The following is an 11,642-nucleotide window of genomic DNA, read 5'->3' on the forward strand; positions in this document are numbered from 1 at the left end:
ATTTCTGTTCAGCGCCAGACTTGCTTGTAACCTATATCACCAATTATGTTATGAAAATGACGTATTAACTACAACAGCAGACTGACCTTTGTGGGAATGCTTGGAGCAGACTAACCTGTGAGCTGGAGTGTTCTGGGACGTTATATTTGATCTTCGAATGGCTGCAATCCAGGCCATCCGTCGCGTCTTTGTTACTTCAGAAACATGGCTCGAACAATTTCTCTTCAACGACGTAATCCGATAACAACCGATCTCTTTACCCGTCGGCTTCCCGTGGCTGTCATGCGACCGGCTATTGCAGTTAATAATACAACAGCTTCTTGCCATTTTTGTATTTCTTTTTATCGCTGTATAACTGATTTTAATTGAAAGCCTGCGTGCGCTAGTACCGCTTGCCACGAGTTCCCAGAATCCTTTGCGGTTCTACCCGTGAATGACGTCACATATTCAATCTCTATATAATATGCATGTTAAATTTTATATTTGGGGTAAAATATCAAGTCTTTTCAAGTAAACCGGTTCAAGTCCAATTCAAGTCCAAGCCATTGGTGTAAAAGTCCAAGTCAAGTCACAAGTCTTAGAACATTTTTTCAAGTCAAGTCTAAAGTCATAAAATTAATGACTCGAGTCTGACTCGAGTCCAAGTCATGTGACTCGAGTCCACACCTCTGCTATATGCTTTAGCAAAAAGGAAAGTTTGAAGCCTAATCTTAAAAGTAGAGATAGTGTCTGTCTCCCGAATCCAAACTGGAAGCTGGTTCCACAGAAGAGGGGCCTGAAAACTGAAGGCTCTGCCTCCCATTCTACTTTTAAATACTCTAGGAACAACAAGTAGGCCTGCAGAGCGAGAGCGAAGTGCTCTAATAGGGTGATATGGTACTACAAGGTCATTAAGATATGATGGTTCCTGATTATTTAAGGCCTTGTACAGGGAGTGCAGAATTATTAGGCAAATGAGTATTTTGTCCACATCATCCTCTTCATGCATGTTGTCTTACTCCAAGCTGTATAGGCTCGAAAGCCTACTACCAATTAAGCATATTAGGTGATGTGCATCTCTGTAATGAGAAGGGGTGTGGTCTAATGACATCAACACCCTATATCAGGTGTGCATAATTATTAGGCAACTTCCTTTCCTTTGGCAAAATGGGTCAAAAGAAGGACTTGACAGGCTCAGAAAAGTCAAAAATAGTGAGATATCTTGCAGAGGGATGCAGCAGTCTCAAAATTGCAAAGCTTCTGAAGCGTGATCATCAAACAATCAAGCGTTTCATTCAAAATAGTCAACAGCGTCGCAAGAAACATGTGGAAAAACCAAGGCGCAAAATAACTGCCCATGAACTGAGAAAAGTCAAGCGTGCAGCTGCCAAGATGCCACTTGCCACCAGTTTGGCCATATTTCAGAGCTGCAACATCACTGGAGTGCCCAAAAGCACAAGGTGTGCAATACTCAGAGACATGGCCAAGGTAAGAAAGGCTGAAAGACGACCACCACTGAACAAGACACACAAGCTGAAACGTCAAGACTGGGCCAAGAAATATCTCAAGACTGATTTTTCTAAGGTTTTATGGACTGATGACATGAGAGTGAGTCTTGATGGGCCAGATGGATGGGCCCGTGGCTGGATTGGTAAAGGGCAGAGAGCTCCAGTCTGACTCAGACGCCAGCAAGGTGGAGGTGGAGTACTGGTTTGGGCTGGTATCATCAAAGATGAGCTTGTGGGGCCTTTTCGGGTTGAGGATGGAGTCAAGCTCAACTCCCAGTCCTACTGCCAGTTTCTGGAAGACACCTTCTTCAAGCAGTGGTACAGGAAGAAGTCTGCATCCTTCAAGAAAAACATGATTTTCATGCAGGACAATGCTCCATCACACGCGTCCAAGTACTCCACAGCGTGGCTGGCAAGAAAGGGTATAAAAGAAGAAAAACTAATGACATGGCCACCTTGTTCACCTGATCTGAACCCCATTGAGAACCTGTGGTCCATCATCAAATGTGAGATTTACAAGGAGGGAAAACAGTACACCTCTCTGAACAGTGTCTGGGAGGCTGTGGTTGCTGCTGCACGCAATGTTGATGGTGAACAGATCAAAACACTGACAGAATCCATGGATGGCAGGCTTTTGAGTGTCCTTGCAAAGAAAGGTGGCTATATTGGTCGCTGATTTGTTTTTGTTTTGTTTTTGAATGTCAGAAATGTATATTTGTGAATGTGGAGATGTTATATTGGTTTCACTGGTAAAAATAAATCATTGAAATGGGTATATATTTGTTTTTTGTTAAGTTGCCTAATAATTATGCACAGTAATAGTCACCTGCACACACAGATATCCCCCTAAAATAGCTAAACCTAAAAACAAACTAAAAACTACTTTCAAAAACATTCAGCTTTGATATTAATGAGTTTTTTGGGTTCATTGAGAACATGGTTGTTGTTCAATAATAAAATTATTCCTCAAAAATACAACTTGCATAATAATTCTGCACTCCCTATATATGGATAATAGCAAACACTAAAATATATTTTTTGCAAGCAGCAATCAATTTTGTTCACTCAAATTTATCTTTTCTTCGCTCAAAATAAATTTCTCCACAAAATGCCACACTTGTACTTGCATTTTTTTTTTTTTTTACGTGCGTTCAGGATAGTGGCACAAAAATAACGCCATAGATTACAGGCCTGTGGCACTGACTTCCCACGTAATTAAGAGAGTGGAAAGGTTCATCCATGACCAGCTCCAGCCTATCCGATCTTTAAATGATGACGTGATGAATCCTGCTTCTGGGGCCAAAGTACTCTGCATTTAATAAGGTTGTTGTGTCCTCTCGTCAGACCCTGGACCCATCCTGCCTGCTTAGGTTGTTCTGTTTTTAATGGTCCATTTACAGCATCCTGTCATCCGAGTGAATTTGCAATACAAAACAATACAATATATATATTGTAAAATTGTAATACATGTATTGTATTGTATTGCATTTGCCCCTAGCCATTGGGAACCCTCACATTAACTTTTATCAAGTGGAAAAAAAGTCCTCCGTTCATTAGCGTTCATCCTCCAGCTTCACCGTTTATGTTATGCTAACATAGCTGTGTCGCTAGTGATCACGTAGCACTTCATTATATACCAGCTAGCCCAACTTCAGTAACCCTACAAACGTCACTGCTGTTTACTTTCCTGTCCTCATTTATGTCAGAAGTGTCTCTCATTTATGTCTGTCACCCCAACCGGTCGCAGCAGATGGCCGCCCCTCCCTGAGCCTGGTTCTGCCGGAGGTTTCTTCCTGTTAAAAGGGAGTTTTTCCTTCCCACTGTCGCCAAAGTGCTTGCTCATAGGGGGTCATATGATTGTTGGGTTTTTCTCTGTACCTATGAAGCACCTTGAGGCGACTTTTGTTGTGATTTGACGCTATATAAATAAAATTGAATTGAATTGAATTGATAACAGAGCTGTGCATTTTAATTTGTTTCAGAAATCCCTCAGTCAGAACATTGTATATTATATTTAGATGGAAGCTAGCGAGCTAACTCCCAGCTAACTTCTAACTCTGTTAGATGTAATAAATTCTGTTTTCGTGGATGTCTGGATGTTAAACTTAATTGTTACACCTGGTAAAGTAACCACACTGACCATTTTATTACAGATTAAAAACTGTCTAAATTCTTTCAACTCTCAGTAATGCTGCAGTGATCGTTTGACTTATGGACTTGCAGCAGAGTTTGGGCCCAGACATGGCTAATGGCGTCACACTTAAAAACCAGATTCTCATGCTACAAAGGAGCCCCTTCAGTTCCCCCACCAGCCCCGCCTTGGAGATGAGGACGCCATCGTCTACCTGCTGGATCAGCTCTCTACCCTCTACACCACAGACTTCAGCCACTGCACAGTGCACTCTGCAGTGATTGGCAGTGTTGGGAAGGTTACTTTTAAAATGTATTCCACTACCGATTACAGAATACATGCCCCAAAATTGTATTTTGTAACGTATTCCATTACGTTACTCAATGAGAGTAACGTATTCTGAATACTTTGGATTACTTAATATATTATCATGCTTTTTACAACGACATGAATGTACTATTGCTGTGTGATTTATTACTATTTATTACTATTACTGAAGGTTATTCGCCATACCAATACCAACTAGATTTTTAAATCTAAATAAAATGAGCAACAGTAGGTTGACATCAGGTAAGGCTGCACTTTTTGCATAGATTTCGTATAGAAAACTATTCCACGCGTATATAAAAACAGGTCCACGGCTCCGAACCGTAGTAAAGGGACCTCTGGCTAATACGTTGGGCTAAGTGTCGGGCTCGTAGCCGAAAACTAGCTTTACTTTGTTGTCTGGGTCAACTTTGCTAGTGAGAGACAGAGAGAGGCGATGAAAGGCTGCTGCAACGGAACTTATTGTTTCAGAGGAAAACACAAACACAGTGTACAGTCGAGTCTTAACAGCTTACTTACAGCGGGGCTTGTCAGGCACTCTTTTTGGCTGCAGTGGTTGTTATTATTATATTTACATGCTTCCATCTCCTGCTTCTGGTCGGTGACAACTTGTACTGATCGGCTCTCCTTTTTCTCCCTCCCTCGCGCTCACGGGCACATAACGGGTATGGCAGTCCATTCTCCCTGCAGCATGGACTACACTGCTCATGAGGATACATTCTTTAGGGCAATGCCTTTAACACTCTGCCTATTGCCTTCATATTAAATCATTAAAAAAAATTTCTTCATGTCATTATGGGGGCCGCAAATAGAGATGACATGAGCCGCCAGATTGACACACAGGTATTAGAGCCTCTTAATCCGCGTTTTGTTTAGGTTTCCTTCAGTGTGGAATTACCAAAAATAGAGAGAGCATAGCCTAATATATGAAACGGGAAAACACCGCCGTGTAATCCGTTTATTTCAACAAAGTAACTGTATTCTGAATACTACCCTTTTAAACGGTAACTAACGGAATACAGTTACTCATATTTTGTATTTAAAATACGTAATGGCGGTGCATGTATTCCATTACTCCCCAACACTGGTGATTGGATGCATCAGTGAGGGTGATGATACGGATTACTGGGCTGTGATTGACTCCTTTGGTATGTGGTACAAGCAGAATCTTTTGCAGTTTGACAAAGACCAAAGAATTGATTGTAGGAGGACCAGAAAACCTGTGACACCTGTTTCACTCCAGGAGGTTGCTGAGGACATTGTGGAAGACTATAAATACCTTGGAATACACACAAAAAATAAACTGGAATGCACTCTATAGAACGGGCCAGTTGTCATTTCTATTTTTGGAGGTGGGTGAGGTCTTGGTCTTCATACAAGAAAGTAATAAGTTCCAATAGTGACCAATAGGAAACCACCATACTCCCATTGAAAATGGGGTACAAAAGATTTATTTTTCCTCCAATGAAGACTAGTGGCTGAAGACACAGTTCTGGCTGGTTCAGATAATATTGATGTAAATATTAAACCTCCACCAGGGACCTCTCACAGTTCAAAGACCCTAGACAGCACCTTCCCCCGTGACAGCCATTGGGACTGGCTGTGATACAAAACAGCTGTGTGGTCAGAGCCCATTTCATCGCACAGTGCCGAAAAAAATACGGGTTTTTTACAGGTCGTGTTTTGATGTAGTTGATTGAGGCAATGACATCAGTAATTACATCGCTCAGGTCAGGACTCAGCTGTCTAGATGCCAGTGCTTCGCAGTGTATCATACAGTGCGTCCACTGCACATTTGGGGAGATGCGCTTGATGAGCGGTTGCAGCCCTCCTCATTTCCCACCTATAGCATGCGCCCTGTCTGTGCAGATCCCTACACAGTCTTCCCATTTTCAGCTCTGCCTCTTTCAAGTAAGATTATATGATTGTAAAAAGCTCTTCTGCAGTAGCTCTGTCAGGAACTTGTTTGTAGAAAAGTAATTCCTCCCTCATCTCCATCAATGAATCTGAAATACGTTATCAGCAAGGGCGTAGATTTGGCATGGACGGAAGGGACATGTCCCCGCCAATATCCAGCAATTATTGAATTGTCCCCACCAATAATTTGATCTCTTCGAGTAAAGAAAAACAAACCCGATAGAAAGAAAAAAAAACGATCTGTCAACGTCTCATTCACCCAGTGGTGTAGCAAGAGTTAAATTACGTTCTCTACTGGAGTCCTACGTCATGTGACAAATATGGCCAATGTGATTGGCTGTGCCTTTCAGGGAGCTCTTTTTAGTTTTAGCAGCGGCAAACCTGCGCTGCGAGGAGGAGAGGAGGACGGCAGCAAAAAGGAAGAACCTGGATATAAGAAAGTATTTTTCAAAGAAACCTGTCAGTCACTTAAAGTCAAGCTCACTCATAAAATGTGTCCGTCTTAATAACGTTACAGGCTATGCTAGGCTTTGGCCCACATCAGTCTAAAATTGTATGTAACCATGAATAACGTGTTTTGGAAACTAACTGCACAACATGCAGCACTATTAGTTATCTCAGTCTCCCAGAGTAGCATTTCTAATTTTGATTGAAACTGTCAGAGAAAACAGCAGCCTCGAGAAAGCCCGGATATTCATTTACAGAGGTTGTTAAAATTATGTCTAACGTTAAAATGTTGGTGACACAATAATTTCATCCTAATGGCACTGACATATTCATAGGGTTAATTTTTGAGACAAAATATCATGAGGTAGTCATGATTTTACAAATATTCCACCTTGTAGTGCAGTTTGCACAAATTGTTTTAAAAATGCACTCACCCTACAAACATTACTGATGAGTCAAGATCTGCACAAATTGACAGACACACTGAAGCAGCTACCGATTTTATTCTTTTTGTCATGTACTGTATGTCCTATTTGTCAGGTGATAGAGAGCAATGGTGATACAAGATCACAGGTGAAACTGGATGATGACTTAGTGGTTCATTACTGTATTTGAAGTACATGTGTGACTGCATGTATTTGGAATGTCTCACTGTTATTTATCAGGTGACAGAGGCAGCTCTGCCATGTTGTAGCTCAGACAGAGGTGAAGAGGCGAGGTCACAGGTGACTGACCGATGTTTTGGTGCTATAGATTAACTAGTATTTATTATCATGACAGTTGTTAGGCTGCTGATGTAAATTGTTTCATTAGTGTATATTTGACAAAGAATCTGAATTGACATGTCTCACTTTTTATATGGCACGAATCAATGTGTTATTTTATCAGGTGGCAAAATGTCCTAGTGCAGTCAGAGGGGAAGAGCCAAAGCCAAAGGTGAGGCACATCAAGCACAGTAATAATTTTAATCTGAGGATAAAAACGCATGTACTGAGGCTGAAAGAAGCTTCAGTGCTCTCAGAAGACTAAAAAGATAGCTAAGGTTAACAATGACTCAAATGAGATTAAACAATGCTGCTGTATGTCCACCAGGAGAGACTGGACAGTATAGATGTAAAACAAATATGCCAGCAATTTATCTCAGTTAACGAGAGGAGAAGGCATGTGTGTGGCCCCTTCACATAGTGGACATTGAGTTGTTGTGTGGGGCACCAGTAGTCCATGTCTGTTGCTGTAACAGTTGTTCATGTTTAGAATAGAAAATCAAAGCTCACTGATTTGATTGGGGCAGTAGTGCCTAAACTGTTGCATAATTTTGCTGAGAGATCTTATATTTTATGGTAATCTTAGATGAGTAGTTTTATGGACCAAAACCACCAGGTCATTCAGTGTTCCCTTAGTGCTATAAGATGTCATGGTTGGCTGTGTGGCAGGCAAGCAGAAGTGGAGGCCCCAAAATTGCAGGACTCTTGGAGACGGGAAAAAACTGAAAACGCGGCTTTATTGCTGGAGGAATGATTCACAAAATAAAACTTACAAAAGCAAAACAAAACTCTAAACCGAGGTGCTGGAGGACAGGACATTACAAACACACAGCAAGTTGAGGGTACAACGCGACAGGGAGCACAGGAAAACACAGGGCTTAAATACACAGGGGAGTAATTAGGAAATGGGAAACAGGAGGGAGACACAGCTGGGAGAAATTAGGCTAACGAGACAGGAGAAAGGTAAAACTGAACACATTGACATGAGACATGAACTTTCAGAATAAAACAGGAAACTAACAGACACAGAGAACCAGAACGGACACTGAACTTGGCAGGCAGACTCACGAGCAGACACAGTGACACCAAGGACAGACAGAGGGAACACAGGCAGGCATAAAACAAACACACTAACACATAGCAACCCTAAACAAAAGACAAGGCAGAATAAACAAGAATATAGAAGAATATAAAGAAACACAAAACACCGAGTCCTCAGACTCAGGACCATGACATAAGAGATGTTGGTGTACTATAACTGAACTAATGTTGTTAAGTCCTTAAAGTCATATTCTTTTATTGTCATGACTGTATTTGAAGCTATTTTTATTTTTGTATGATACCTGATTTATATGGAATATGACTTAAGTAAACTAAAGCCTAAAATACTTAGTCAGTCATTTGTTTAATAGTAATTTAACATTATATAATTCAATTATAAAACTATGAATTGTAATTTTAAATGGTTTAAAAGCATGTAGAATAGCATATGTAGGCAAGTATATTTCTCCTTTTTTTTTTTAATCAAGAAGCAAAGACAAAAAGGAAAAAAAATAAGAAACAGGGCAGGGTTCAATGGTTGAATCATCTGTCCCCACCAATGCCAAAACCAAATCTACGCCCTTGGTTATCAGTAAGCAGTCTTTGTGACTGTTAGTGGCTTGATCCATCTGCAGAGAAAAGCGGCTGTCACGCACCATTGTTCGATAGTGAAATATGTACCTTTAATCTTGAAACTAGAGAAAAACTAGGTAATTTTCATTTGTTTCATTGCAGATTTTTTTCACTTAATACAAGATGTTTTACCTTGAAATAAGTGAAAAAATCTACCAATGAAACAAGTGAAAATTATCTAGTTTTTCTTTTGTTTCAAGATTCACTGTCTTGAAATAAGTTCATATATCTTACTGGAATGTTGCTTTGTAGCTGATTTTGTCTTATTTTAAGTGTAATGAGATATTTTGACTAGAAACAAGACAAATATACTTGGTAAGATTTTGAGTTTTTGCAGTGTACTCTTAAAGGTACGACCAAAAATTCCACATTTCTTTCTCTTCCTCTTTCACTTCCTCTTTCTCTTTCTCCAGTAGAGTCATCTTAAGCCTATTCAGCACTGCTGTTCAGCACATATAGCCAGACAGAGAGTCCATATGTCACTTGCTGAGCTTTAAATGAACTTTTCTCTCATATGACGGTTGTCGGTTCGAGTTGTGACAAGGAGCTGTTTGCTTTGATTTTTCCAAGTAATATCAGTCTTTAGTACACGGCTCTAAACACACACATATGCAACAGTCCTTTCTACACTGGCCACAGTCATCAATGGTATTTAGATTTAATTTTAGCATTAAATACATTTTAGATGTCTTAATACAGCGGTCCCCAACCTTTTTTGCGCCACGGACCGGTTTATGCCCGACAATATTTTCACGGACCGGCCTTTAAGGTGTCGCGGATAAATACAACAAAATAAAACTAGTACCGGTACCGAAAAAAAGAAGATTTATTCATAACACACGTGAAAAGACCCAGGAAAACCGAGTTAACGATAAAAACGATAACAAAATAACGCTGAAAACCGATAAAAACCCTGAAAACCATACATTTCACACCTGAGCCTCAACTCTCGCGGCCCGGTACCAAACGACTCACGGACCGGTACCGGTCTGAGGCCCGGGGGTTGGGGACCGCTGTCTTAATGCTTTGTCCCAATTTTTGGTAAACTTTGTTGTTCTGATAAAAATCTAAATAAAGATTGAAGTGAAATTCTTGGTCACCATCAGCATTTATGACTGTCCAATTTGACTAAAAGTCAATGGCACCTATTTTGTTGTTGAAGTTTAGGAATATATAGGAAGATATATTGATTTGTGTTTTTCAAAAACAATAACATTTCTCTGTTTTGCTATGTATATATTGTCGTTGCACTATTTCAACTGAAAATTGGGGTATAAATTATGTGATCACTGAATTCTCTTTTCAGTGTACCCAACCTTTTCAGACATATTGTCGAAACAAGAGTTTATGTATCCACTGTGTGTGGATAAACAATCTTTACTGAGCTCACTTTTACAGTAGAAACCTATAAGAAATTGTAGAAAGCACTCAGAGCCAGTGTGCAGTGCGAGGAAGAGGACCCAAGATGCACACAGTGGACGTTGGCAGGAACTGTTTATTTAGGCTCTTGCACAGTTTTCAAAAAAAAAAAAAAAAACCTGCAAATGCAGAGGGGGAAGTGAAAAACAAAGTGAAGAGCAATCAGAGGAAGTGGCGGTAGCTAGAAAAAAGAACTCCCAGCAGATCTGAATCACATGATATGCCAAAGGGAAGTAAAACGTCAAGCAAAGCATAAGGGCCAGTTAATAATATTAGGTATAATAGTGAACAGCGTACCAATTTAGATGTCTAGACAGTATTTAGCCATAAAAGGCGTCAGTGTAGAAGCTCCAAGGTGAAGGCATACAAAGTCCTATGATAAGAAGAAGATTGCCCACTAGTGATGTGTCGGTCGCGAACGAAACGGCTCTTTGAAGTGAACGACGTGAGCTGGCTCCCGTGTTTTTTGTTTTTCTCACCCTCTCTCTCGCAGTTTTTTTCCGCTTCACTCAGCACGCGAGTCTTGTGCTTTGCGCTGGGCAGAGGGGGGAGGGGCGGTAGTTACACTGGCAGTACCACAAGAACAGAGTGGGAGAGAAAGAGAGCCAGGGACAACAACGTCCCATTAGAAAGGTATAGTAATCATCCACAACTATTTGCAGTTGCGGATGATAAAGGATTCAGAAAGTTTATTCATGCAGGTCCATATGACAGCGAATGTGCATCTTCTTTTTGTTTTCATATTTTCATTTATATTTAATTGTGTTGTGGTTTGCAGTGTTTTGTGTTGTTTCACTTTAAATTTGTTTAAAAGGAAAAAGTTGAAAATTTAAATAGTTAAAAATTGAAATGTGAATAGTTGGTTTTTGTATTATATGATTTATTTATTACATTTTATGTGGAGTGAATAAATAAAAGTATATTTACGGTAACCGCTAGAGACAAAGCACGTACAAACTCCGAAGGACGTACAAACCCCGAAGCACGTAAAAACTCCAAAGCACATACAAAAGACAACAGAAGTGCTCCAGGATGCCAGGGCGCAGTGTTGAGCTTTTGTTACCTAGTGGCTTCACAAGCCAGGAAGTACCAACGACCGGATTTGGTGTGTGGTAGTAACAGGTAAATGGTAAATGGCCTGTATTTGTATAGCGCTTTACTAGTCCCTAAGGACCCCAAAGCGCTTTACACATCCAGTCATCCACCCATCCACACATGTATTCACACACTGGTAGTAAAAAGTAAATGAACACTTTTTTGAATTATTTGAATATATATGAGTGTTTGTGTATAAATACACAAACAATACACACATGCTTTCAATTGTGTAATTTAAGTGATCTAGGTAGCTCTGTTTTGAAAGTTCAGTTAACGCTAGAAATGTGTTTTGGAGTTTGTACGTGCTTTGTCTCTAGGGGCCACCCTATATATTTAAATATAAACATATATAAACAAAACCATGTTTTTTTACATTAG

This window comes from Simochromis diagramma, unplaced genomic scaffold (genome assembly GCF_900408965.1).
Source record: "Simochromis diagramma unplaced genomic scaffold, fSimDia1.1 OVJJ01000781.1, whole genome shotgun sequence".
In the NCBI taxonomy this organism is placed as follows: domain Eukaryota; kingdom Metazoa; phylum Chordata; class Actinopteri; order Cichliformes; family Cichlidae; genus Simochromis; species Simochromis diagramma.